Genomic DNA, 22,705 nt, shown 5'->3' on the forward strand with positions numbered 1-22,705 from the left:
CTTCCATGTGGGCTTTGTTGCTTCTGAGCTAGATGGCCGCTTGTTTACCTTCAAGCCTTTAAGACCCCAGACGCTATATCTTTTGACAGCCGGGCACCATCGGCTTTCTTCACCACATTTGCTTATGCACCCGCTTTGTCTTCAGCGGTCGTGAAGGTGAGCATCATGGAATCTGGCCTGCCCCCTTTTCATAGGCTCCTGTGGTGAGCCTTCGGACTAGGCTGGGGCCCTGAGCCCTCCAGTTCGCAGCTTGGGCCTGTGCTGCGCCGTTGCCCCCTGGGGGGGGGGCCTGCCTCCCCACCACTTGGAGGTAGGTCAGGCCCCTGCAGGCAGCCCAGGTGCTTCGGTTTCTTGTCAGAACGGGACATTGATGCCAGCTCAGGTGTGTCCAGCTCAGGTGTGTCCAGCTCAGGTGTGTCTAGCTGAGGCCAGGGGCAGGAGCTGCTTGTTCTGAGAGCCTGAGCTCGGGCAGGGGCTGCTGGGAAGCGAGAGGGGCAGGGAGGTGCCAGGAGCTGGCCCCCCCCCAGGCTGGTCCGCTCCCCCCTCTTTCTCTGCCAGCGAGGGTCACGGTGGACCGGCTCCCCGGACTCCTGAGGCGGCAGAGGAGATTGGGTCCCTGAGACCGGGAAGGGCTTGCGGCACAGGCTTGAGGGCCACTTCCTGGACCCACAGGCCCTGGGCTGGAGACCCTCCTGGGTGGGCCGGATGTGGCCCAGCGAGCTGCTGTGGGACCTGAGAGGCTCCCAATAATGGATCAGGCCTTTCGCGAGACAAGCGGCGAGTCAGCAGCAGGTGTGTGGGCTGGTGGTCGTGGCGAGGGGCTTGTGTCCCCAGTGCTAGTGACCGAAGCCGATGCAGAGAGATGGGGGCCAAAAAGGCCTGCTTCTCCCCCGCCCCCTGCAGAGGGCCGAGCTTGGGCCACAGGGCAAGGCCCGAGAGCCCAGGCGGGCCTGCAGGGTTGGGACCGGTTCTGTGTTAAAGCTGCCATCTTCTCCCGGGGGTGCAGACGGCCAGGGCAGGGCTGCCGTGGGTGGGCAGGAGGGCAAGCGAGTCTGCACTGGGCTATGTCCACCTTGGGGGAGGGCCTTTGTCTTATTTGCTCAGAAAGATCCATCGAGAGGTGAGCCCTTGCCTGCTTTCTCTTCTAGGGTGTCTCTTTAATTTACCCCTGAATTACACAAGTGCCCCTTGGACCCATTCGGTTGTGGGGAGGCTGGTCCCCCACAGAGGGCGAACGTGTGCCTGACCCAAGCCATGGTATTTTCAGCCAAGTCAAATGCATGTGAAAGTCCGACAATGAACGAGGAAGGTCAAAGAGCAGCCGACGCATTTGAATTATGATGTTGGCAAAGAATATTCAAAGTAGCGTGGACGGCCAGAAGAAAAACAGATCTGTCTTGTCAAAATCACAGCCGGAGTGTTCATTAGCAGCAAGGATGGCCAGACATCATCTCACGGACGGTGGGCATGTTATCCAGAGAGCGGTCCCTGGAGAAGGGTGCGGTGCTCGGTGAAGGAGAAGGTCAGTGTCAAGTGGTAACCCCTCAAGGAGATGGACGGGCACAGTGTCCACGGCATCGGCTCACACACAGCCATGCGAGGCTGCTGCAGGGACAGGCAGTGTTCGGCTGGGTTGGACACAGAGTTGCTGCGTCGAAACCAACTTGATGGCCCGGAACATCAGGGGCTTAGGGTTGCCACTCAGCCAGACGAGGGGAATAGGGCACAATTACCTTCCTGGAGGGCAGGCAGGCAGGCAGGCAGCGCTGAAGCTCAGGGCTAAGAGGCTTCCCCCTAGAATCTAGACTCTACAGGATGGGCCCTTGTTCAAAAGGTCCCACAGAAGGGCGAATTCCTTTCAGGCGTTGAACAAACGACCTTTGTTCTGCTGGGCTTGAGATTTCTGTGGTGTTTGTTAGTCCCCCTTTTCTGTCAAAGTGCTCCCATTTGTAATGGAAATGTCCACCTTGTACACAAGGCGCAAGGACTTTGGAAACAGATGACTTGGGGTCTAGATTTCAAGAGGTCACAGCAAGGGCCATTTTGCCCCAGTATGGAATACACCGAAGGTCTCACCTGGATTTAATTTAGATGATTCGGAAGGGTGAGATTTGGGACCTAGAGTTGCTTTGAGACTTGGGAGATGGGGGTGAAAGCGTTTTGCATGTGGCGAGGGCATGAATTCTGGGGAGGCAAAGGGTGGATTGAATTGTGGGGGCCCCCCCCAAAAAAAGAAAAGAATGTGTGGTTAATCCCACTCTTTATGCCTATGGTTAACATCCCATTTGGGAGTGGGTGGTCTTTGGTATGTTAACGAGGAAGCATTAGTGAAGGGGTTATTTTGAATCCACTAATTTTTTTTTAACATTATATTTTAAAAGAGAAAGAATTGACTTCTTTTGAGATATAAAAGAGATCCAACAAGCAGCCAAGTAGAGATGGGGGACGATAGATGCCAAGGCATACAGAGACCCTCAAGGGCCGGGAAGCAGAAGCAGAGGAGACAGAGCCAACAGAGGGAAAGCCTGCTCCCTGGGGTGAGCTTCTAGATCCTTCTAAACCATGAGATTACATGTGTTTGCCAAAGCCGTCCACTTGTGGCATTTCTGCTACAGCAGCACTAGATGATTCAGAGAAGGGCCCTGGCCGGGCCACCTGAGAGAGGGTGCTGCCGTAACCCCTGGTAGCCAGGCAGGGCGGGAAGACGTCAGGGCACCAGCTGGGAAAAAGAGGCGGAAGACAGACAAGTAGAGAGAAGAGGCTGCCGGGGGTTGGAAACCCAGCTCCATTCCAAGAAGCTCCGGTGACTGCAGACAGGTCCCATCACCCACCACTCTGCCCCTCAGCTTCTACATCTGAGGAGCCGACCCCGGGGGTCACAGGCCCTTGCAGGGGCTGGATGGAGTGCTGTGTGGCCAGGTGATGCTCCAGGAATCCGGGCTCCTGCAACGTCCGGGTTCTGCCCTGGAGCCTGGGAAGCAGAGCAGTGACCAAGACAGGACAAAGGCCTCCAGTGTTCCAAGGATCTTGTATTATGGCTGTGGGGACAGATGGCAAACGGGGTGACAAGGACTGTGAAGACTGTCAAGGGTGCTCTTACAAAGTGCTGGGGTGGGAAAGGCCTGTAGGAAGGGTGGGGGGGAGCCAGTGGGATCCTTGGACCGAAGGGCATGGCAGGCCTCAGACCGGCAAGTGCAACTGTCCTGGGGCAGGAGGAGGCCCCGGTGTCTGAGGGGGAGGAAGGAGACCTGCAGGGCAGGACCGGCATCCTAGCAGGTGAAGCCGGTGTACTTTGCTGGCCAGGGCTCTTTTTAGACCGCGGTGCCCTTGACCACGACAGGGCAGCCCTTGCACGGCCAGAGCCTCCCCGCAGGAGAGTCCCCGGACCCCGCCCCAGAGGAGGGGCGGCCCAGGTCAGAGCCTGGAAAGGGCTCCTGGCAGGCGCGTGGGCAGCGCTGTCACGCGTGGGTGACCGCATCCTGGGGGACGGCAGCAGGGCTTGTGCGCACCTGGGCCCAGCAGACACGCCCTGGCTGTGCAGTGCCACCCACCTCCGCCCGCCCAGCGTGCACACCTGGCCTGACCACGTGGTCAGGACCGCAGGGCGTTCGGGGAGCGTAAGGGGTTCCAGTCCGGTGGGAGATAGGGGCTTGGGGGTCGGGGGGGCAGCAACAGGCAGGCGCACTGCTCTGTGCTGGAGTCTGCAGACAGGGTCCCAAGGCCCACCTTCGCCTTGTGCAGGTCCAGTACGGACGCGCAGGTGGGCACGGCCGGGGGAGTCGGCAGGTTCTCAGTTTGATGTTCAGCAGTTGGTGTACATTTTGTTTCAGCTGGTCCATTGCAAGCCCCTCCGCGCACACTTTCTCCCTCTGTTCCCTGTTTCCATCTCTCCTTTCCCGGCCCTGGGAAGTCTGTCCGTGGGCAAATGCTGCCCTCTCTATCTGAAATGGCTGATTATTGGAACTCGTGGTGAGTTCGATTCCAGCCCTGAAGGGTGGGTGAGGGCCAAAATCGTGGGGGTTCCATCAGTGTCAATCTGCCCAGGCAGGCTGATCTCTTCCGTGGTTTTGAGATTTGCCCATGATCTTCCTCCCGCTCTGCTAACGGGATCCTTTTCAGAGCAGGTGGTAAGGGCAGTCGGGCACCATCTGCTCCTTCAGGTCTCAGGATCGGGGACCTGATATTGGTGTGGTCTATTGGTCCATTGCAATAATTGTTCCCATGTGGTTTTCTGTTTCCATCCATTCTTCCTTCCTCGGGACACAGGTCAATAGCTGCACCTTAGATAGCTGCTCACGAGCTTTCACGGGCCCTCGTTGCTACCCACCCCTGTAGGAGATGTAGACCATTGTCTTTGTGAACTGCTGGGCCAATTGACATTCCTGTCTGTCTGCTGAGACTGGTCCTGGGCCCCCAGGCCCAGTGGCTCACCTCCTCGAGGTGTTGGGTTCTGTGTAAGAAGTTTTCATAACTGTATGTTCTGTGCGCTCCACCACACTCGTGGACATGCTTGCAGCCGAAGTAGATACGTATGTACAGATATCCTGTCAAATCTCGCGCTCTCGGGTGGACACACCCCACTCTCCCTCCCACACCTGTTCAGGGGGCGTGTCTACCCAGGCATCTACTTCTAGACCACCTGTGCAGAGTGTGTCTACAGCAGCACGTGCCTCTGTTGCCTCCCCTCTGGCAAACCTCCCTGTATCTTCCCACTCTCCATCATTTTTTGCCAACCTTCCTTGTACTGTAAAGGCAGGGATTTTGCTCACTGTTATATCCTAGTCCCTAGAGACTTACCTGGCACTTACTAAGTAGCCCTTAAATATTGCTGAAATGGGTGAATGTGTGTTGTTGTTGTTGGTTCTCATAGTGTGGCAGTTACATAATCTCCTGTCAACTTGGAAAGGGGTGGAGTCAAACCTGTCATATCAGATCATAGCCAATGAGGCCTCTGTGTGGGCCTGGCCTTCTCCTGAGGATTCTGGGAACTCCTGTCTTCCTCCCTGGAGGCGGGGAGCACACTCTCTCCCTGGGAGACATTTCTATTGACAAGCCACATGGAGCTATGCTGATGGAGCCAGAGCCCTGGAGCTGGAGAAGCCACATGGAGACCCACACCAGTGCAGAGATGCCACCACCACCACTGGATCCACAAGGCTTTCCACCCACTGGCCTGTGATCTTCCTGCATTTGGCATCATTGCATGGGTTGCATGCGTCTGCAGAGAAATTTATAGATTGGTTAGTGTGTTAGTCTAGGTACTTTAGAGAAACAAATCCACAGCAACTCATGGATAAGAGAGAGTTTTATGTAAAGAAAGTGTGCATCACGAAAACATCCCAACCCAATGCTGCCCACGTCCACAAGTCCAACATTAACCCATTAACCCAACACCAGTCCACAAAGTCCTCCACCTCACAAAGCAGAGGCAATGATGCTGACTGCAGGAGGAAAGCTGAGTCAGTGAACAAATAAGCATCTCAGCACTAGCAGGGGTCTCCACACGGCTGCTCCAGCACCCAGGGCTGCATCGGGATAGGTCCATGTGGCTTCTCCTTGGGGATGTCTTGTAGGAAATCCATCTTGCCAGCTGAAGCAGGGAACTGCTAAGGCAGCTGCACCTGGTGCGACCAATCACAAAGCAAGAGACCCGAGAGCTAGAAAGGCGAGGCTCACCACCCATTTTATCCCTCCGCCTTTCAATTAGCCCCACATGTGATGATCGGCCAGGCTGGCACAATTAACTAACTCAATTGGTATTGACTATCTGGGCTAATATCAGACTTCTGGACTTGAACTGGACCGGGCTGGGATGTTTTCTTAATACACAATCACTCGTCGATATAAAGTGTTTCCTATACATAGATGCGCCTCCCTGGATTCGTTTCTCTAGTCCACCCGACTGACACATGCGGACCCCGTGTTCTGTGTCGGCCTCACAGTGGCGATCCTCTTGAGGCCCTTTGTTGCAGCCTCTGCGCCAATCCATCCCTTCGAGCCCGTCCACTTCTCCGCTGCCCCTCTGCTTTACCAAGCACGATGTCCTTCTCCCGAGACTGCCTCTCCTGACGACCTGTCCACAGTGTGCAAGACAAAGTCTTGCCATCCTTGCTTCTAAGGAGCAGTCTGGTTGTACGTCTTCCAAGACAGCTTTGTTTGTTCTCTTGGCAGTCCATAGTAGACCTTCCGTTTTTTCATCAGCACCACATTCAAAGGCATCAATTCCTCATTCTTCCTCATTCAGTGCGCAGCGTTCACATGCCTGCGAGGCAATCGAAAGCATCACCACTTGTGTCAGGTGCGCCTCAGTCCGCAGAGGAACCTCCTGGCTTTTCAGCACTTTAAAGAGGTCTTGTGCAGCAGGTTTACCTATTTCATTCACTATGGACTCATCGCACCAGGGGTCAGAGAGGCAGGAGAGGAATGGAGAGAAACTGGAATTCTGGATCGGGGCAGGGGTCTGAGGAGACCTCTGAGAGGGGGCCAGGGTCCTGGCACAGACTGGAGAATCGAGCCTTGTTCATTTGTCCACTTCAGACCCTCCCAACCCTGGGGCTCTCCCATGACTGTGCCCTGCTCTACCTGCCAGCACATGGCACCTCCAACCCTGGCAGGTGGCCAGGCCTGAATAATGCGCCCTTTCCCCTCCGATAAGCTGCCTCCTTTCAGGGGCTTGCAGGGCAGGATGTGTCCGGCTGCTCAGGAAGTACCCGGGCGGGCCTCTGGAGTGGGCACAGGGCTGGGCGTCTGCCACCTTGGCAGCAGTCCTGCCCACAGGCCAGGCACAGAGGCTCAAGGGAAAGGGGCTAGGCCTGATGCCTGTCCACTCCTATTCTAGAAATACTGGACCTGGTGTCGTCTAGTCAACCCAGACGTCCAGCGGGGCTGTGTGTTTCCTTGCTCGTAGTCTTTCGGACGTCGGATCACCAAGCCTTTCTCCCATGGTGCTGTTGGGGTTAGGGTTCCAGCTGCCAGTGTGTAGTGGTCACACCCAGGCTGTCTGCAGCACCCAGGGAGTGGACATGCCCCTGCTCCTCACTAATTCACGCCACACAGCTTTCCTGAGAGCGCGTCAGAGCTCCCGTGGCACAGTGGTTACACGCTGCGTTGCTACCCGGCAGGTCACGAGCAGCTGGGAACCACTAGCGAGTCCTTGGGCCGAAGATGCGGCTGTCTTCTCTCGTAAAGAATTACCATCTCGGAAACTGGCATGACCCAAAGGACAGGGTCGGCACGGACCGGGCGGCAGGGAGGATGTTGTTGTTGCTGCAGAGAGCCAGGGATGCTGACCTGCCTTGGGCCACGTCACCCTGGGCTACCCTGGTATGAGGTGCGCTGGAGGCTTGGAGCGGCCTGAGAGACCGCAGGGCAGCCTGGCCCTCGGGCCCTTTTGGACCGGTGAGGGCATTGAGGACCGTGAGCACCCTCAGACCACCGCCTACCTGGTGGGTAGTGGGCTGCTGAGGAGCCAAGGTGGCTTCTGGTGAGTGGCTCCCGTAGCTGGCCCATCTGGTGACCTGAGACTCGGGACCAGAGTCCCAGACCCCCCTTGCTCGGGACCCTCCCTCAACCTGGCTGCTTCCGCCAAAGCCCTTTCCTGCCCAGGGCCCTGGCTCAGTTTGCCCATTGAGGGGGGCCCACGGGGAAGAATCCATCCCAAGATCCTCGAGGGAGCAGAGCAGCCTGAGCACTGGCACCCCGTGCACACACGGCGGGGGGCACACTGCTGCTTGACCAGCCTGGCCAGCCCGAGCCCCGGGGCCCAAGGAGCCTTCATGAGAGGGAGGAGGGGAGAGTGGAAGGGTCTTGGGGCCAGGCTCTGCCTTCTCGGGGCTTCGGTCTTCAGATCTCATGGGGTTCTCGGAGGCCCGTGACCGCGGACGTTCCCGTGGGCACAGAGAGGCCCGTTCTGCGATGCCTTCGGCACTCTGCCCGCCAAGAAGTGGGCAGTTTCCGGGTGGCCCTGATGGTTTGCCCTCCACCTCCAGCCGGTGGTGCTGCGGAAGAAAGGCCTGGCATCCCTCTCCGTCCCAGTCCCAGCGGAGGAGCACCCATGTGTTGGTTCCCTCTGACGGATGTGCGTGGGTCACAGCTGCTGTGATCCAGGGGCTGGCTGCCCAGTCGCTGGCTGAGTTCCCTCGGATCTGGGCGGGCGAGGGACCACCGCCACCCACGAAGGCCGTGGAGAAGACGCTATGTGACCACGGAGACCAAGCCACGCGATTTCCACCTGCTTCTCTCGGGGCGCTGCTCAGGGACACGGGCCTAAGACGTTCGACTTCGCCGAGGTTGACAAGTTGTTGTGACCCCCAGACCCCAGGGTGCCCCCAGCCCCCAGCCCCACCACTGCTGCCTGCGGAGAGCCCGAAGGTACAGAGCCTCCCGCCACTCCAACCCGGGGTGACACCCGCTGTCATCATGTGCAAACCCCAAGCGGAGACCTCCCGGCCAGGCCTGCCAGATTCCACATGTCCCCAATAGGGAGCAGGACAGCTGGGGCTGTCAGACTCCCAGACGCGTTGGAAGACCTCAGGCTCGGCAAAATCAGCCCGTCTCATAGAGACGACTACCGGAGGGGTGACGGTTCTAAATGACAGAACCAAGAGAAGCCCTTTCACCCCCAGAGAAGCCGACTTTGATGCGTGTGGGAGGCCGGCCAGGGCAGGCTGGGGTTGGGGAGGTGGAGCAGGGGGAGGAGGAGACAAAGGCACACAAATAATACAGACACACCCAGATAAGACACACAGACACACAGATAAGATGTATGTACCCACAGATCACACAGACGCACAGATCAGACACACACAGACACACAGATCAGACACACACACAGACCCACAGATCAGACACACACACAGATCCACAGATCAGACACAAACACAGACGCACAGATCAGACACACACACACACACACACACACAAATAAGACGTGTGCACACACACGTACTCCCACCCACCCACCCACCCACGTGCAAATGACGAGCAGAAGAAACGGGGGTGGCTTCACCCCACTGTTGGGCTCACTTCTTGTGCAGCAGTGTAGTCAGGGCCCTCCCCGGTCTTCCTCTGGGTGCTGCTGCTGCTGCTCACCCTGTCTGTCCGTCCGCACCCACCCAGGCAGGACTGGCCTCTGAGCATGCTGTGAGGGCGGGGGTGGGGTGGGGGTGTTGGGGCTGGCTGCCCGGGCAGTGAACAGGAAGGGCTTGGCTCACCTCCATGGCAGTGGCTTGCCAAGCACCTGGCAGAGGGGCTGATGGTTGACCAGAGCCCCACCGGCCCTCCATCCGGCCCTGCCGGGAACCCCTGACAGCGCACACATCGGAGGGCCAGCCTGTGAGCACGGCGGAGGAGGGTGCCCTAGGCTAGCCCGCAGTCAGCTCAGAGGTGCCTCGGGAGGGTGGACCTTGGTGTGGCGGGGGTTGGAGACCACACTGGAAATGCTGCTGTGTGAAGGACAGGCATACTCCATATGGGGAACAGCTGCTTCTGGGGAGGGGTGGGAGTGGGGGGAGTCTCAGGGGCAGGGGGGTGGTACCTCCCACTGCCCTTTTGAACATCACACCTGTAACTGTGCACCTATTCCAAGATCTTCGATACTTAGAGTCTCATACGGCGAAACAGCAAATCGTAAACTCTGTCTGAAGCAACTGCGTCCTGCCGCGGGGGGAGCAGGGTGAAAGGGACCGGAGGCGCCAACTGCACCCCCATCTCCTGGTGTTTCCTGAGGTGTGGGGGGTCTTGCTGCCGGAGGGCCTCTTCCTGTGGTGGGAGGGGGCTGGCCTTGGCCAACGAGCGAATGGAAGCCCAGAAGCAGCGGCCAGGGTTGGTGAACGGAGCCTTCCTGCTTCAGCTCTGAGGAGGGCCTGGGCGCCAGTTCTCCCAGTCACTGGCTGGACAGGTCTGGGGAACGTTTCTCCTGCCAAGGACCCCTCAGGTATTTGTAACATCGTTCAAGGACCGTACTGGTCAAACGTTTCATTAACCCGCCCCTCGTGTGTGTGTGATGGCTGGCCTCGTGGTTACCGCAAGGTCAGCGGTTCCAACCCAGCGGCCGCTCCGTGTGAGAAAAGAGGAGGCTCTCCACTCCCGTGAGGGGGTGTCATTACTGTCGGTGCCAGACCCAGGACTCCTCCTGTGAGTGGGAACTGACTGGGCGGCAGTGAGTGTGGTGTGAATGTGCCGGCTGGAAATGCTTCTCTGTGGCGAGGGGTGTGAGGTGGGCTGGCACTGATGATTTCGTGGGTCTTCAGTGGCCCCTGGGGGTAAGCAAACAGAGCCTGTCCCCACAGCATTCCCCCCCTTCATGATGACCTCGGGGGTGTCAGAGTACAGCTGTGCACCTGGGCTTGCCTAGGGAGGAATGTTTGCAAGTGGGAAACCAGGCCTTTCTTCTGCAATACCTTTTAGGTGAACTTGAACCACCAGCCTTTCAGCTAGCTGGTAAGCGCTCACACTAACCATATGTTCTCTCTCTCTCTCTCTCTCTCTCTCTCTCTTTCTCCCTCCCTCTCTCTCTCCTGTGGGACTCCTTCCAAGAAAGCACAGGCCGGTGAATCCCTGTCTCAGGCTCAGGACCCTGGGGAACTCAAACGGAGAGAGACACTGGAGTCAGCTGGCAAGCAGTCTGGGGAAGGGAAGGCCCGCCGTGGGTGACTTGCCAACGTGGAAGCCAGTGGGCTAATCAGTGCAACCACACAGACCCACGTCTGCACGGGACCGGCGGTGCCACGGGGACTCTGCTGTGTGCAGCGTCACAGAAACGGAACCCGAGCATGGTGGGTTACATATTGGGCTGCTCACGGCAAGGTCAGCGGTTCGAAACCACCAGCTGCTCCTCGGGAGAAAGGCGCGGCTTTCTGCTCCCATAGAGGGACAGTCTCAGAAACCCACAGGGACAGGTCGACCCTGTGTCCCAGGTCTACTCGAGCCAGTCACCCAGGGCCGTGATTCTTGCAGCGAGGGTGCTGCGCGAGCTGCAGAGCCGGGAAGAGTCGGGTCTGCCGAGGGTCTGGGCTCCAAACACCTCCTGCCCCGTGGCGCACAGGGATGTTGTGTCCAGTGGGCCTTGCGGAGGGGGCATTGAAGCTGAGCCCGGAAGGATGAATAGATGTTGGGAAAATGGAGCCGTCTGGTGAGGGCTTTGGGCCTCAATTTTCTCATCTGTTCAGTGGGCACCCCTTTCAAAGGGGCTACAGAGGGTAAACATTGATACAGGCATAACCTGCATGGTGCAAACGGTGACTGTGTTTGGCTGCTAACCGAAAGGCTGAAGGTTCAGGTGTACCCAGAGGTGCCTCAGAAGAACGTTTGGGTGATCCCCATGCTGGAAGCCAGCCTTGAAAGCCCCGCAGAGCACACTTCTGTTGTGTCACCCATGGACGGGCTCCGGGGGACCGCTGGTTTTCCAGGCACAGAAAGCGCCTGTGAGCATGCTCAGGAAACGCTCAGCTGCCCTGCCTGCCTTCTGGGCGGGCTCAGGTTCCTTCCAGCCTCACCCCAGCCCTCAGGGGAGGGAGCGGCAGTGCATTAGTCCACAGTCCCTGCGCTTGGGTTTTCACAGTTGGCCCCCAGGGGGATGCACCTTTTAAAGAACTTCCAGCCTCTGTCACCCAGCGCTCACACCTCCTATCCCTGACAACCCGGAAGCTGACTAAGTTCTTCCCTTCTTGCTGTATGATTTGTCCCCCAGGAGAGCGAGTGAGTCAGGGTGGGTGGCTCTGGCATCTGCTGGCATCCGACAGTGGTACCTGGCAAGAACCCATCCCATCTGGGCCAGCAAGGTCCCCAGGCTCAGGAGGGAGGGTGATGGATAGGCAGGCTGGAGGATGGGCCCCACTGGCAGGTGGGGTCCAAGGGAAAGATCTAGGTGGTAGCCATGGGTGGAGGCTTGGGCCTGTCCCAACTCGGTGGCTCCTCCCAGGCACTAGAGGCAGAGTCCGCGAGGGAGGGAAGCAGCCTTCTGCTGCTGGGCTGGCGTCCAGGCTGCGGGCACAGCTCCTGGTGAGCGACGATTTCCTCCCAGAGTCCCTGTCGGGGCCCCTCTGACCTGCAGCCTCGGGGTCTGGCAGGTCTGAGCTTGAGCCTCCATTCTGTCGCCCCTGCATGTCTCTCCTAGCTGCATGGCCATGACCGACCACCACGGTAAATGGCCGAGTTTCCCTTCAGCACGTGTGACTGGAGATAAGCTGTGATCTGTTCAATTCATTAGCTCCTCAATCATAGGAGTTTATCTATTAGCTGCTCAGCCATCAGCTGGGTGAACCTCTGCTTCCTCACCTTTAACCTGGGATGGAGATTCGATCAGACAGAGTGCAGACCCCCTACCAGCTAGCAGCGGGCCTCAGGCAGAGACGGTGGTGGGCTATTGTGAGGACCTGCTTCTGGCTCCAGCTCCCGGTGCCCTGTCCCTAGTAGCCCTGACTCTACCCCCCCGCCCCCCACCAGCCCTGAGCAAATGTGGTGTGGAGGGCTGACTGCTATGCGGGCTCCCCCAGGGAGGCTGAGACACCACGTTCTTTGCAGCACGGTGCACACCAGCAACGAGAAGGGAACCACTTCAATGCCCATCAGTCGAACATGTACAAATAAACTTCAGTCCATGCACACTAGCGAGCCCTGGGGACCAGCAGTTCTAACCCACCGGCTGCTCTGAGGTAGAGAGATGAGATTTTCTACTCCCGTATGGATTTACAATCTCGGAAGCCCACAGGGTCAGTTCCACTCTGTCCTATAGGGTCACTATGAGTCAGAATCCACTCGATGGCAGTGGGTGTTTCGGCCTTTTGTGTGGTGACATCCATGCAGTGGACTACTGCGTGGCATTGAAGAACGACGATGAATCTGGCAACATCTCATAAGCTGTTGAGCCTGCAGGACACGAGGCTGAGGGAAATCGGCCAATGGCAAAAGGACGCGTTTCGTGTGAGACCACGGTGGTAAAAGGTACAGAGGAGGTTTTCACACCGAAGAAACATTCTTTGATGGAGACCAGGCGTGGGAGGAGAAGAGCCGGGAAGTCACGGGCCAGAGGGAGACACATGGCAACTAGAGTGAGTTTGGCCAAAAGGATGGAGAAGGGGAGTGGGCTGGGGGGACACCGCTGGAGTCAGGGGAGGTGTCTAAGAGTTCAAGGCAACAGAAGCCAATTCTGACCCGGACACAATCCTGCAAACATGGCGGTCTTGTGATGCTCCGGTGACCTGGCAGGTGCTTGGCTGGTCATGCAGGCCGAAGAGGGGGAGCATGCGCAGGAATGGGCGCAGATTCGGCAGAGGAGAGTTGTCTGTGTGTACGTGTGTATCCGGGGATGCGGGGGAGCGCATGGGGGGCAAAGTGATGGACGCGGCTTCTGAAGACCTAACCACACGTGAGCCACTGGCCTGGGGCTCAGGACCATCGTCTTGGGGAACGCCAGGGTCAGTTGGCATGACAGTTCTCAGAGGCAAGAATCTACAAGCTCAACGGATGCGTCGGGACTGGGGTCTTGTGAGCAGCCACCTGAGAGGGGTCCCTCCCTGCCCAGGGGCAAGAATGCTTGGAAATAGAAAGGCAGAGGGGAAGATTGCTTCCAGTGGACTCAGAGCGCATGCGGATCTCCTCCCAACGCCGAGACCAGAAGCGTGAGGTGGTCCCTGAGTACCACCACCACCTGCTCTGGAAAGGACCTGGACGAGGAGGGAGGAGAGTGTGGAACAGAGGTCAAGGTCAAGACGAGGCCAGGCTGATGGGACCCCCTGAAGGCTATGGCTCTCAGTCACCCTTCAGGTCAGGAACTGGATTCACTTCCGTCTTCTGATCGGCAACCACTGCCGATCAAAAGGGCATCGTTTACTCAGGGACAAAGTTCAGAGGGCGAGGAGAGGAGAAATGGAAACAGGGCACAGGGGGGAGCCGGGGTAAACGATGGGGCAGGGAGGGCACCGCAGTGGGTGAGTTGAAGCGAAATGTGTATACATTGTTGGCTATTCCGCTGATGGTCTGCGCTGTAAGTCTCCCCCAAATTCTTACTAAAAACTTAACCAAAAAAAAAAAAGTATTAGGGAAGGGAAATGATAAAGATTTTGACCAGGAAACAAAAGAAAAAATACTAAAAGACAAGAGCAAGGTGGAGCAGGACAGTAACGTCCAGCAAAGATAGGAGCTGCTAAGGGTACTGGAGTAGGCTGCCCCTTGCCCAGGTTGGTCAAAGGCCTACTGGGGCATCAGAGGCCTGGTGGGGGCTTGGGACCATGGAAACTAGGATCTCTTAGGCTCCACCCTTGAGAAATCTTTACCCTTTGGCGGGGGTGGGTGTGGTCAGTGAAATGACCCCAAGGGACATAAGGGATTGTGTACCCCTAAACTTCAGGCTGAGTAGGGGGTCACACTTGGCGGGAAAGCCTCTCAGCCCCTTGTGGACATCCTTCCGGTCCCATGGGACCCCCTTCTTGCGACTCCTCTCTTGTGCTTCCTGCAGAAAGTGACAGGGATTCAGGTGCCACATGCACGGTGGGCCCCGCACCCAGCAGGCACCCACTACGTGTTTGTGGGAGGACTGAATGAACGAGACAGAGGAAAGAATGGGCCCGCGGGTGGGGTCCACCCTCTGTGGGGCTGCTGGGAGAGTCAAGCCACCAACCTTTGGGTGAGTGGTTGAGTGCAACCAGCCCCCCTCCGCAGGGAGATAGAGATGCTGCGATTACATTTCCAGCGACCACCTGCCACCGCCGAGTTGGAGGGGCAAGGCCTGGCTTCCTGTCCTCTTGGTGGGCCCTTCTGAGGAGGAGTCCCTGGCAGGACTGGGCCCCAGGGGCCCACAGCTCATTCCGTGTCAGTTGCCCCCCTCCTCAGTTTCCCTGCCTCCTCTCTTCCATCCCTCGCGTATCTTTTCTAGGATTATCTCCCAAAGGAACTACTGCTCCTCTAGGCCTGGTCTCAGGGTCAGCTTTGAAGGGGAGCCAACTGATGCCAGGCCCCAGCTTTGCCAAGACTGGCTGTGTCACCCCGAGCAAGAGAAATGGTTCACCTTACTGAACCTTGATGGCTCTTGGGGGGGTTAGTGTATTGTGCCAACCTGGCCGATAAATGCATGTGCAGTTAATTGAAGGGCGGAGGGATAAATGGCTCGGTGAGCCTCGCCTTCCGAGTTCTCGGGTCTCTTGCTTTGTGATGGTCAGACCAGGGTGCAGCTGCCTTAGCCAGTTCCCTGCTTCAGCTGGCAAGGCTCACTTCCTGCAAGACATCTCTGAAGAGAAGCCACATGGACCTACCCCGATGCAGCCCTGGGTGCTGGAGCAGCCGTGTGGAGACCCCTGCCGGCACTGAGATGCTTACACGCTCACTGACTTGGCTTTTTTCCTGCAGTCGGCGTGTGTTTTGTGAGATGGAGGAGGACTTTGTGGAGTGGTGTTGGACATATGGGTTAATATTGGACTTGTGGGCTTGGGCAGCACTGGGTTGGGATGTTTTCTTGATGCTCACTTAACCTTTATATAAAACTCTCTCTTAGACATGAGTGTCTGTGGATTCGTTTCTCAAAAGTCCCCAGAGGAACACAGCTCCCTCAGCAGTTAAGCATCTCCTTAGTGCCCAGCTCTCAGCTGTGGGCTGGGGAGGGTGAGGCACAGCCAGGAACTGGCACTGTCTCTGGAGCCCCTCTCCTGGACCCCCAACTCGCGTGATACTACAGGGATGCAAGATTCAGGATCCAGCATGAGGCAGGACAAACCTGTCCGAACAGGGCGGTCCACAGAATGGGCGGGCCCTCATGGGGACACTGGACTTTGGTTGGTTATCATGTGTCAATATTGGCTCATCCATTGTAGCAAAGGTACCACGCCACTGCAAGGAATTAGTGATAGGGGAAACTGTGTTGGTGGAGGGAGCCCTGGTGGCGTAGGGGTTACGCATTGGGCTATGATCCCAAAGGTCAGCAGTTCAAAACTACTAGGCACTCTATGGGAGAAAGAGGAGGCTCTCTACTCCCCTAGAGAGTTGCAGTCTTGGAAACATCAGGGGCAATTTAACTCATTGACAATGAGTTTGGTTTGGCTTGGTGTGCACCGACGTGGGAGGTGCATGGGAACTGTCTGTCCAATTGTGTTGCCAACTTAAAGCTGTTCTACAGAATCAAATTATCTGGTTAAGAAGCCAAAAAGGCAAAAGCAATCTCTGGGCAGATCGAAGATGGCTGGAGCTTTCTCTGGAATTGCTCTCCCAGGACGATAGCAGGACCCAGGATCTTAGCCTGCCCACCTGCCAGGACAGTCCACTAATGAGCGGGGCAGTGATTCAACCACTGGGACCCCGTTCATCTACCTGGTCCAGGACCCGGAGGGCCCAGCGCAGCCACGACAGAACTCAGTAAGTAAGAACCTCCCCGTAGACCGGGTGGTTGGTGACAGGACAGGAGAGCAAGATCCCATCCCCACAGTCCCCACCCTGCACACACACGCACGTGAACACAATGCACACGTGCACGCACACGCTCCAGACAGCTAGTCCTGTCTGCTCGTGTCCTACCGCCCTGCTCAGGCCGGACGTGCCTGAGAGTAGAAGGGTACCTTCATTCCTTACGTCTCATCCCCCAAATCTGGCTGGGACGTTCTTGGTATCTTTCAGTGCTGAGCTGATTGCTTCTCTCCATTTCAGGCCCCTAACACATGCACACATGCACACACACACACACACACACACACACATGCACGAGTGAATGAGCGAGCGAGCAAGCCCTGGTGGGATAGTGGGTCACCTCAAGGTTAGCAGCTCAAAGCCACCAGCTGCCCTGTGGGAGAAAGAGGAGGCGTCCTTCTCCCCTAAACAGTTTCAGCGTCCTGGAAACCTGCAGGCAGGCCCCTGTCCTGTAGGGTCACTGTGAATTGGAATCAGCTCGATGGTAGTGAGCTTTGCACACACACACTCACGCTCGCACACACGTGCTCACCGGCTCCAGCATCTCCCTCTCGGCCGTTTGCGGCTCCCCTTAGGGCAGTGGTGCACTCTGGGCAGGTTTCAAAGGCCAGGTCCCAGCCAACCCTCTGGCGGAAGCCCTCGGGGCGGTGTGGGATCACCCAACGAGCAGGGCCAGCAAGGGTCACGTGGGCACGTGTGCTCCTCCGTAGCGAACAGTTTCATTTCCCCCCGTTCCACATCAAAGGTTCTGCTTCCAGGCCTGGCTGGCATCTGTCTCTCTACCGGCCCCACCGCACCTTCTTACAGAATCAAAGCCTCCCTTCAACTGCAAGACCCTCCCCTTTTGAAGGGCCCCTTCCACAGATGATGGCCAGCCTGGTGAGACACAAGGTGCGCAGTTCAAACCCACCCTCGGCTCCTTCTGAGGAGAGTGAGGCTGTCTGTGGGGTAAAGAAAGCCTATGGGGTGCTCTGAGGTGGAATCCATCGGTTGGCAGTGGCTTGGGTTCGGGGGCCAGCGGGGACCAGGTGTGCAGGTAAGCATGGGTTTGCGTGTGCTTTCTTATTCATCCACAGTGAACACTTACGTGTCGTTCACCATCAAAGACTGCACTACAGATGAGTAAGTAAGCACAAGCAAGCCTGTGCTAACCTTGCTTCTGGGGTCCTCCAAGCATCCACAGGGCGCTTCTCCTTGCCCAAGCAAAAGACTAAGCCCTCCCCCCATGGCCACCAGGCCCTGTGTGACCGCACCGCGTAGCATCGTGACACATCAATTCATTGTGCTCCTTCCAGCCAGAGTGCTCTCCCCATCTGCTCAAGGGTCAAGGGTCACTTCCTCAGGAACGCCCTCCTGTCCCCCCACAGCCTCGCCACACCCCACGCAGCCATGGTGCCGAGCGGCACGGCGCTCCGACGTATAGCAGTGATTCAGATCCACATCCGGACTTGAACTCCAGGAGGGCAGGCCGGTTGTCAAGGGGCTGAAGGCAGTCCTTGTCCAAACCAGACCCGGTGGCCCCGGGGCCGGCGGGAGGGGGCGCTCCTCCTGGAGGAAATTCACCCCCTTGGACGATGCGTCCTCACAGGGGGTGGGGGCGAGGTGCTTTGCGGAGACCAGGGCCGCCCCAGAAGTTCAGGCCCTCTGGTTGGAGGTGGGCACTGTGCCCCGCCAGCCTCAGCAAGGCCAGCTCTGTCCCCCTGGGGTGTGGGACATGGAAGAGGCCCAGGACCCCCTCCTCTCCCACCGCCACCGCTCTCCATCTGGCTCGCAGCCTCCCCCGCTGCCCAGAGACAAGGGCCCTAGTGTCTGACCGCAGGCTCGCTGCTCCTGGGCAAACAGCAGGCTTTTTTTCTCTCCAGCTCCCTGCAGGAGCGCCTGGGCCGTGACCCGCCCCTGCCCCCTGTGAAGGGCATGCGCACCCCTCCAGGAAGGTCTTTCTGAGTCACCCAGCGAGAGAGGCGGGGTCATCAGTGCCGGAGCAGGTCCTGCTTGCGGGTGAGCTGCTCCATTTTAGCCATGTCCAGCTTCGGCCGGCCAGCCTGGGCGAGGGCCTCACTGGGAGGCCTCACTCTTGCCAAGGTGGCTATGGGCTGAGGCGGGAGGCCTGGGGCTAGCCCAGGTGGACGACATCCTCCGCTTCATCTCCTGGCAGACAGAAGCTGCTCCTCCCTGGCCCTGGCCCTGGCTCTCGCCCTGGCCCTGGCCCCGGCCCTGGGAGGTTTGGCGCGCTGTTGCCCCATCCCATAGGCACACAGGGATGATTCCCCCTTGCTGACCCCCTCCCTTGCTGCCGCGTGAGCTGCACCCTCACAGAGACCTGGGCTGCTTCCTGCAGTCTGAGAAGACACAGGCTGGGCAGGGGTGGCCTCTCCTCAAGGGCTCCTACCAAGGGCACTGACCTCAGAGGTCGACAGTGGACTTTAGTCACCCCCGCCACCCCCACTGTGTCAACAGCTCAGTCTCAAGGGGATTCACAGCCCTGCCCTGCGCGGCCCCTGGGACTTCCTCCTTCTGGCCAGTGAGGGTCCCAGGCACGCAGTGACTGTCTGGCAAATGAGGGAGGAGGCTTGGAGGCCTGCTCTGTGATCATCACCAGCGTCATGGTCTGCCTCCCACAGTCCCCCCTTTGGTCATAAAATAAATAAAATAAACAGATCCACCATTAGTGCTTCTTCTTTAGCTGCACTCATGTTTTCCCGGTGGGAGGACCCTCCAGACTGGGCCAAGAACGGCCCTGACAGAGAAGCATGCCTGGCCGAGCTACGGTGGTTCCTTAGGCCGGATGGGCTCGGAGCCACCTCTCTAGGCCCACGGCTTTCCATTCTCCTGCCCTTGCCTTGGGCCCAGGAGGCTGCCTGGCAGCCGCCATGGCCTCTGCTTCCCCATTGTTGTTGGCAGGTGCCAGCGAGTGGGCTCCGACCGTGGCCACCCCACGCACAGCAGAGGGAGACCTGCCCGGTCCTGCGCCCTCCACACACGGGCTCCTGTGCTGGAGCCCGCTGCTGCAGCCCCCGTGTCCACCCGTCTGCCTGCGGACCTTCCTCTTTTCCGCTGCCCCCCTACTTTCCCATCAGGCTGGGCCAATGGGAGCACTGGTAAGAGGCTGGCAAGCAGGAGGAGGGAGAGGCTGGGGGCTTTATGCCATCAGCTCCCCTGTGCCAACTCCAGGTGGGCAGTGGCTGGGCTTTCTTCTCCAGAGGCCCACACCTCCCTCCTGGCCCTTCCCAGGCCTGCCACGGGAGCAGCTCCCCGGGGAGCTAGCGCCAGGCCATCGTTCCTTCCCGTGGCGGGCCCCTGGTTTCTGTAAGTCAGTACACGCCTTCAACTCTCCTTAATCTTCCTTGGGCATCCTTGGGTGGCACAGACAGTGAATGAGCCTGACTGTCCACTCAAAGGCTGTTGGTTGAACCCACCCAGAGGTACCTCAGAAGAAAGGGCGGGTGATCTGTTCCACGGGAATACCTTGGAGCACAGGTCTACCCTGCACCACGTGGGGGTGCCGGGAGTCGGGGCGTCACTGCAGCTTTTAAACAAACAAACAAACAAACCACCCTTTGGGGGACCGTTGCCAGTCTCGGGGTGCTGTCAGGACCCTACTGCCATGGGTCTACATTCTGATTGTACACGCGGGGAAACCGGGCCAAAGGAAAATGGGCCCTTCTCTCTGCAGCTGGTGCGTGGTTGGAGGTAGGACCCCGGCCACCTTGACTGGGTCTGAGAATGTGCCCTGGGAGGGGTCCCCTGCTACCTTCCCGCCAACCAGGAGGGGGCACCGGGTGATGCCCTATCTGCCAACCCTGGGCTTCAGGACTCCAGGATCCAGGGGCCCTTTTGGGGGTACAAATGGCTAACAATCTGGGGTACAATCTGGCTGCTCACCAAGAGTCTGGAGCTGTTGGCCCACTCCGAGGTGCCCCAGAAGAAAGGCCAGGCAATCCGATCCTGGAAAACCAGCCAAGCTGGGAGGGGAGGGGCTCCCCCCGCTCCCCTGCCGTGCGTGACCTGTGGGAGTCCCAGGGGTGCATTGCTTTTTCTCTTTCTTTGGCCACCATGTGCTAGGGCTCTCTAGCTGCCTGGACAGAGGTCACTTCCTCTCTGGTCCCTTGCATGCGGTAGGTGGTCAGCAAATGTCTGAAACACACAGATAGGGGCCTGGTGCTGGGGGACGGGGACAGAACCAGTTCTGTCTGCTGTCTCTCTAGTCCAGTGGTCCTCAACCTGCCTCATGCCAAGACCCTTTCAGACAGTTCCTCCTGTGGTGCTGACCCCCCAACCATAAGATTGTCTCCGTTGCTACTTCATGACTGTCATTTTGCTACTGCGATGAATCGGGTGCCCCCTCTGAAAGGGTCGTTCAACCCCCTAAGGGGTCTTGACCCGCAGGTTGAGAACCGCTGCTTTAGGCTTTCCCAGAGGGCGAGTGTGTAGAGGGGAGAGTGTGAGGGTGTGTGACGCTCCCGGGCAGGCAGTTCTGCACATGCTCCCTGGCTGTGGCTAAGGGGTTGGTGTGGGCTGGGGTGCCCGCCCAGGGAGGTTATGGCATGGGGAAGGAATTCTCTGGGAACCCCGGCGGGCTTGGGCGGGCACCCCACCCACGGCAGTGACCAGGCAGGGTGGCTGCTACACTGAGTCAGCCCTTCTGGCCTGACTCCGCCCACCCCTCCCCTGCCGTCTCATGAACAGGGTACAGAGGAAGCCCATGAGGACTCCCTGTTATCTGCCCCAAACCACGAGACTGTCAGACAGTGCCGCTAGCATGAGCGGGGGCTCAGTGGGGCGGGGCGGGGCGCGTACCCCTCAGTCACAAGTCAGAGAGGCTGTGAGGGAACAGTTAGTGCCAAGGGTGAAGTCTGGACAGGGTGGGACCCCGGTTTACAAGGCCCGCAGGGCCGCAGGGCAGAGCCAGGAGGGCGGGCCCTCCAGAGGGTGGGTGGGTGAGGTGTGGGGTGCAGCTAGGCGTGTGATGGAGGTGTTGATGGAGGGAAACGAGGGTTCAGAGCTGGCAGATGCCTCCCCACACTCCACTTCCTTTGATCCTCCCCCTCCCCGCTCACAGGCCCGGGCCCTCTTCCTCCGCTTCTCTTAGCCCCTCAGATGGCAGGAGGATGGGCAGTGGAGGAGGGGGCTGCCTGGGGGTCTTCCGGCTAGGGTCTTGGAGCTTGGGGGTTGTCTTAGTAATGCCACAGTGGGCGGGGGCTTTAAAGGATGGCAATTTATTTTCTTACAGTTTAGGGTCAAGAGTCTGGATTTAGGACTCAGGTCTGCGGGGGTGGGTGGGGGGTGGGTGTCCGGGTCTCTGTCAGTGTCTGTTCTTGGCTCCCTGGGGGTCTCCTGGTGACTTTGTCACTGGTTTGAGCTGCTGGCCTGGGCACAGACTTCTGCTCCCTCTGCATCTCCAAGCCGATTCGGTTTAAGGGGCACCCTTCACGGGCATGGCCCCCTTCACATGCCAAAGAAGCCCCTGTTTGCAAATGGGATGACACCCGCAAGGACAGGGGGGGCGCATTCCAGCCTCTGTTTTGGGGGAGACAGTTCAGTTCACACGGGGATGAATGCTTGGAACGTCTTTACTTTTTATTGATTTAAGGTTATAATTTATTTATTTTCCAAGTTTCCAGTCCAGGTTACGCAGCCACGTCGTTTAAAAATACACTCACTTCCAAAAGATGGGTACAGAGCCATTTTCCCTCCCCCACCCAGAGGCCCCTGCACTGGGACGCGGTACATCAGTGGGTCTTCTCCCAAGTCCTCAACGCCGCCCCGGGAGCCTCCCCCTCTCTGCCTGGGGCCCAGGTGTCCGACACTGTAAGCCGAGGCTCCCACAGTCTTCCTTTATCTCCCGGTGTGATTTATAGACTTCCTCTAACCGTCTTTCTCCTTGACACCGTCATTCCGCAGAGATTTATTAAGCACTTGCTGTGTGCCCGGCCTGGGCTGGAGACAGCATATGGGAGTTGGACACAGGGTCCCCAGCAAGGAGCTTGTGGGGGACGCCAAAAAGAGAGAAATGACAAGGCAAGAGGTCTCTGTTCTCGCCTCTGATCATGGGGAATAAAGGCATTGCATGTTGAAAGGCCTGCTAATGTCTAGTTGTCAGGAGCAAGTGTTTTAGGGGGAACACTCATACGCAGCTGAGTTAGTTAATTGTGCCAGCCTGGCCAATAATCACGTAGGGCTAATTGAAAGGTGGAGGGATAAATGGGTGATAGAGCCTCGCCTTTCTAGTTCTCGGGTCTCTTGTTTTGTGATGGTTGCACTGGGTGCAGCTGCCTTAGCAGTTCCCTGCTTCAGCTTGCAAGATTGACTTCCTACA

General features: G+C 58.2%; 1 protein-coding gene across 1 annotated transcript in view; it reads left to right on the forward strand.

The window, feature by feature from the left end:
* Nucleotides 1–22,705, forward strand: part of ITPR3 (inositol 1,4,5-trisphosphate receptor type 3) — a 119,362-nt gene that overhangs the window by 2,975 nt on the left and 93,682 nt on the right. The gene's annotated exons all lie outside the window — the stretch shown is intronic.

The sequence above is a fragment of the Echinops telfairi genome, unplaced genomic scaffold, assembly GCF_000313985.2.
Source record: "Echinops telfairi isolate 266 unplaced genomic scaffold, ASM31398v2 ScPeMD7_655;HRSCAF=1070, whole genome shotgun sequence".
Classification (NCBI taxonomy): domain Eukaryota; kingdom Metazoa; phylum Chordata; class Mammalia; order Afrosoricida; family Tenrecidae; genus Echinops; species Echinops telfairi.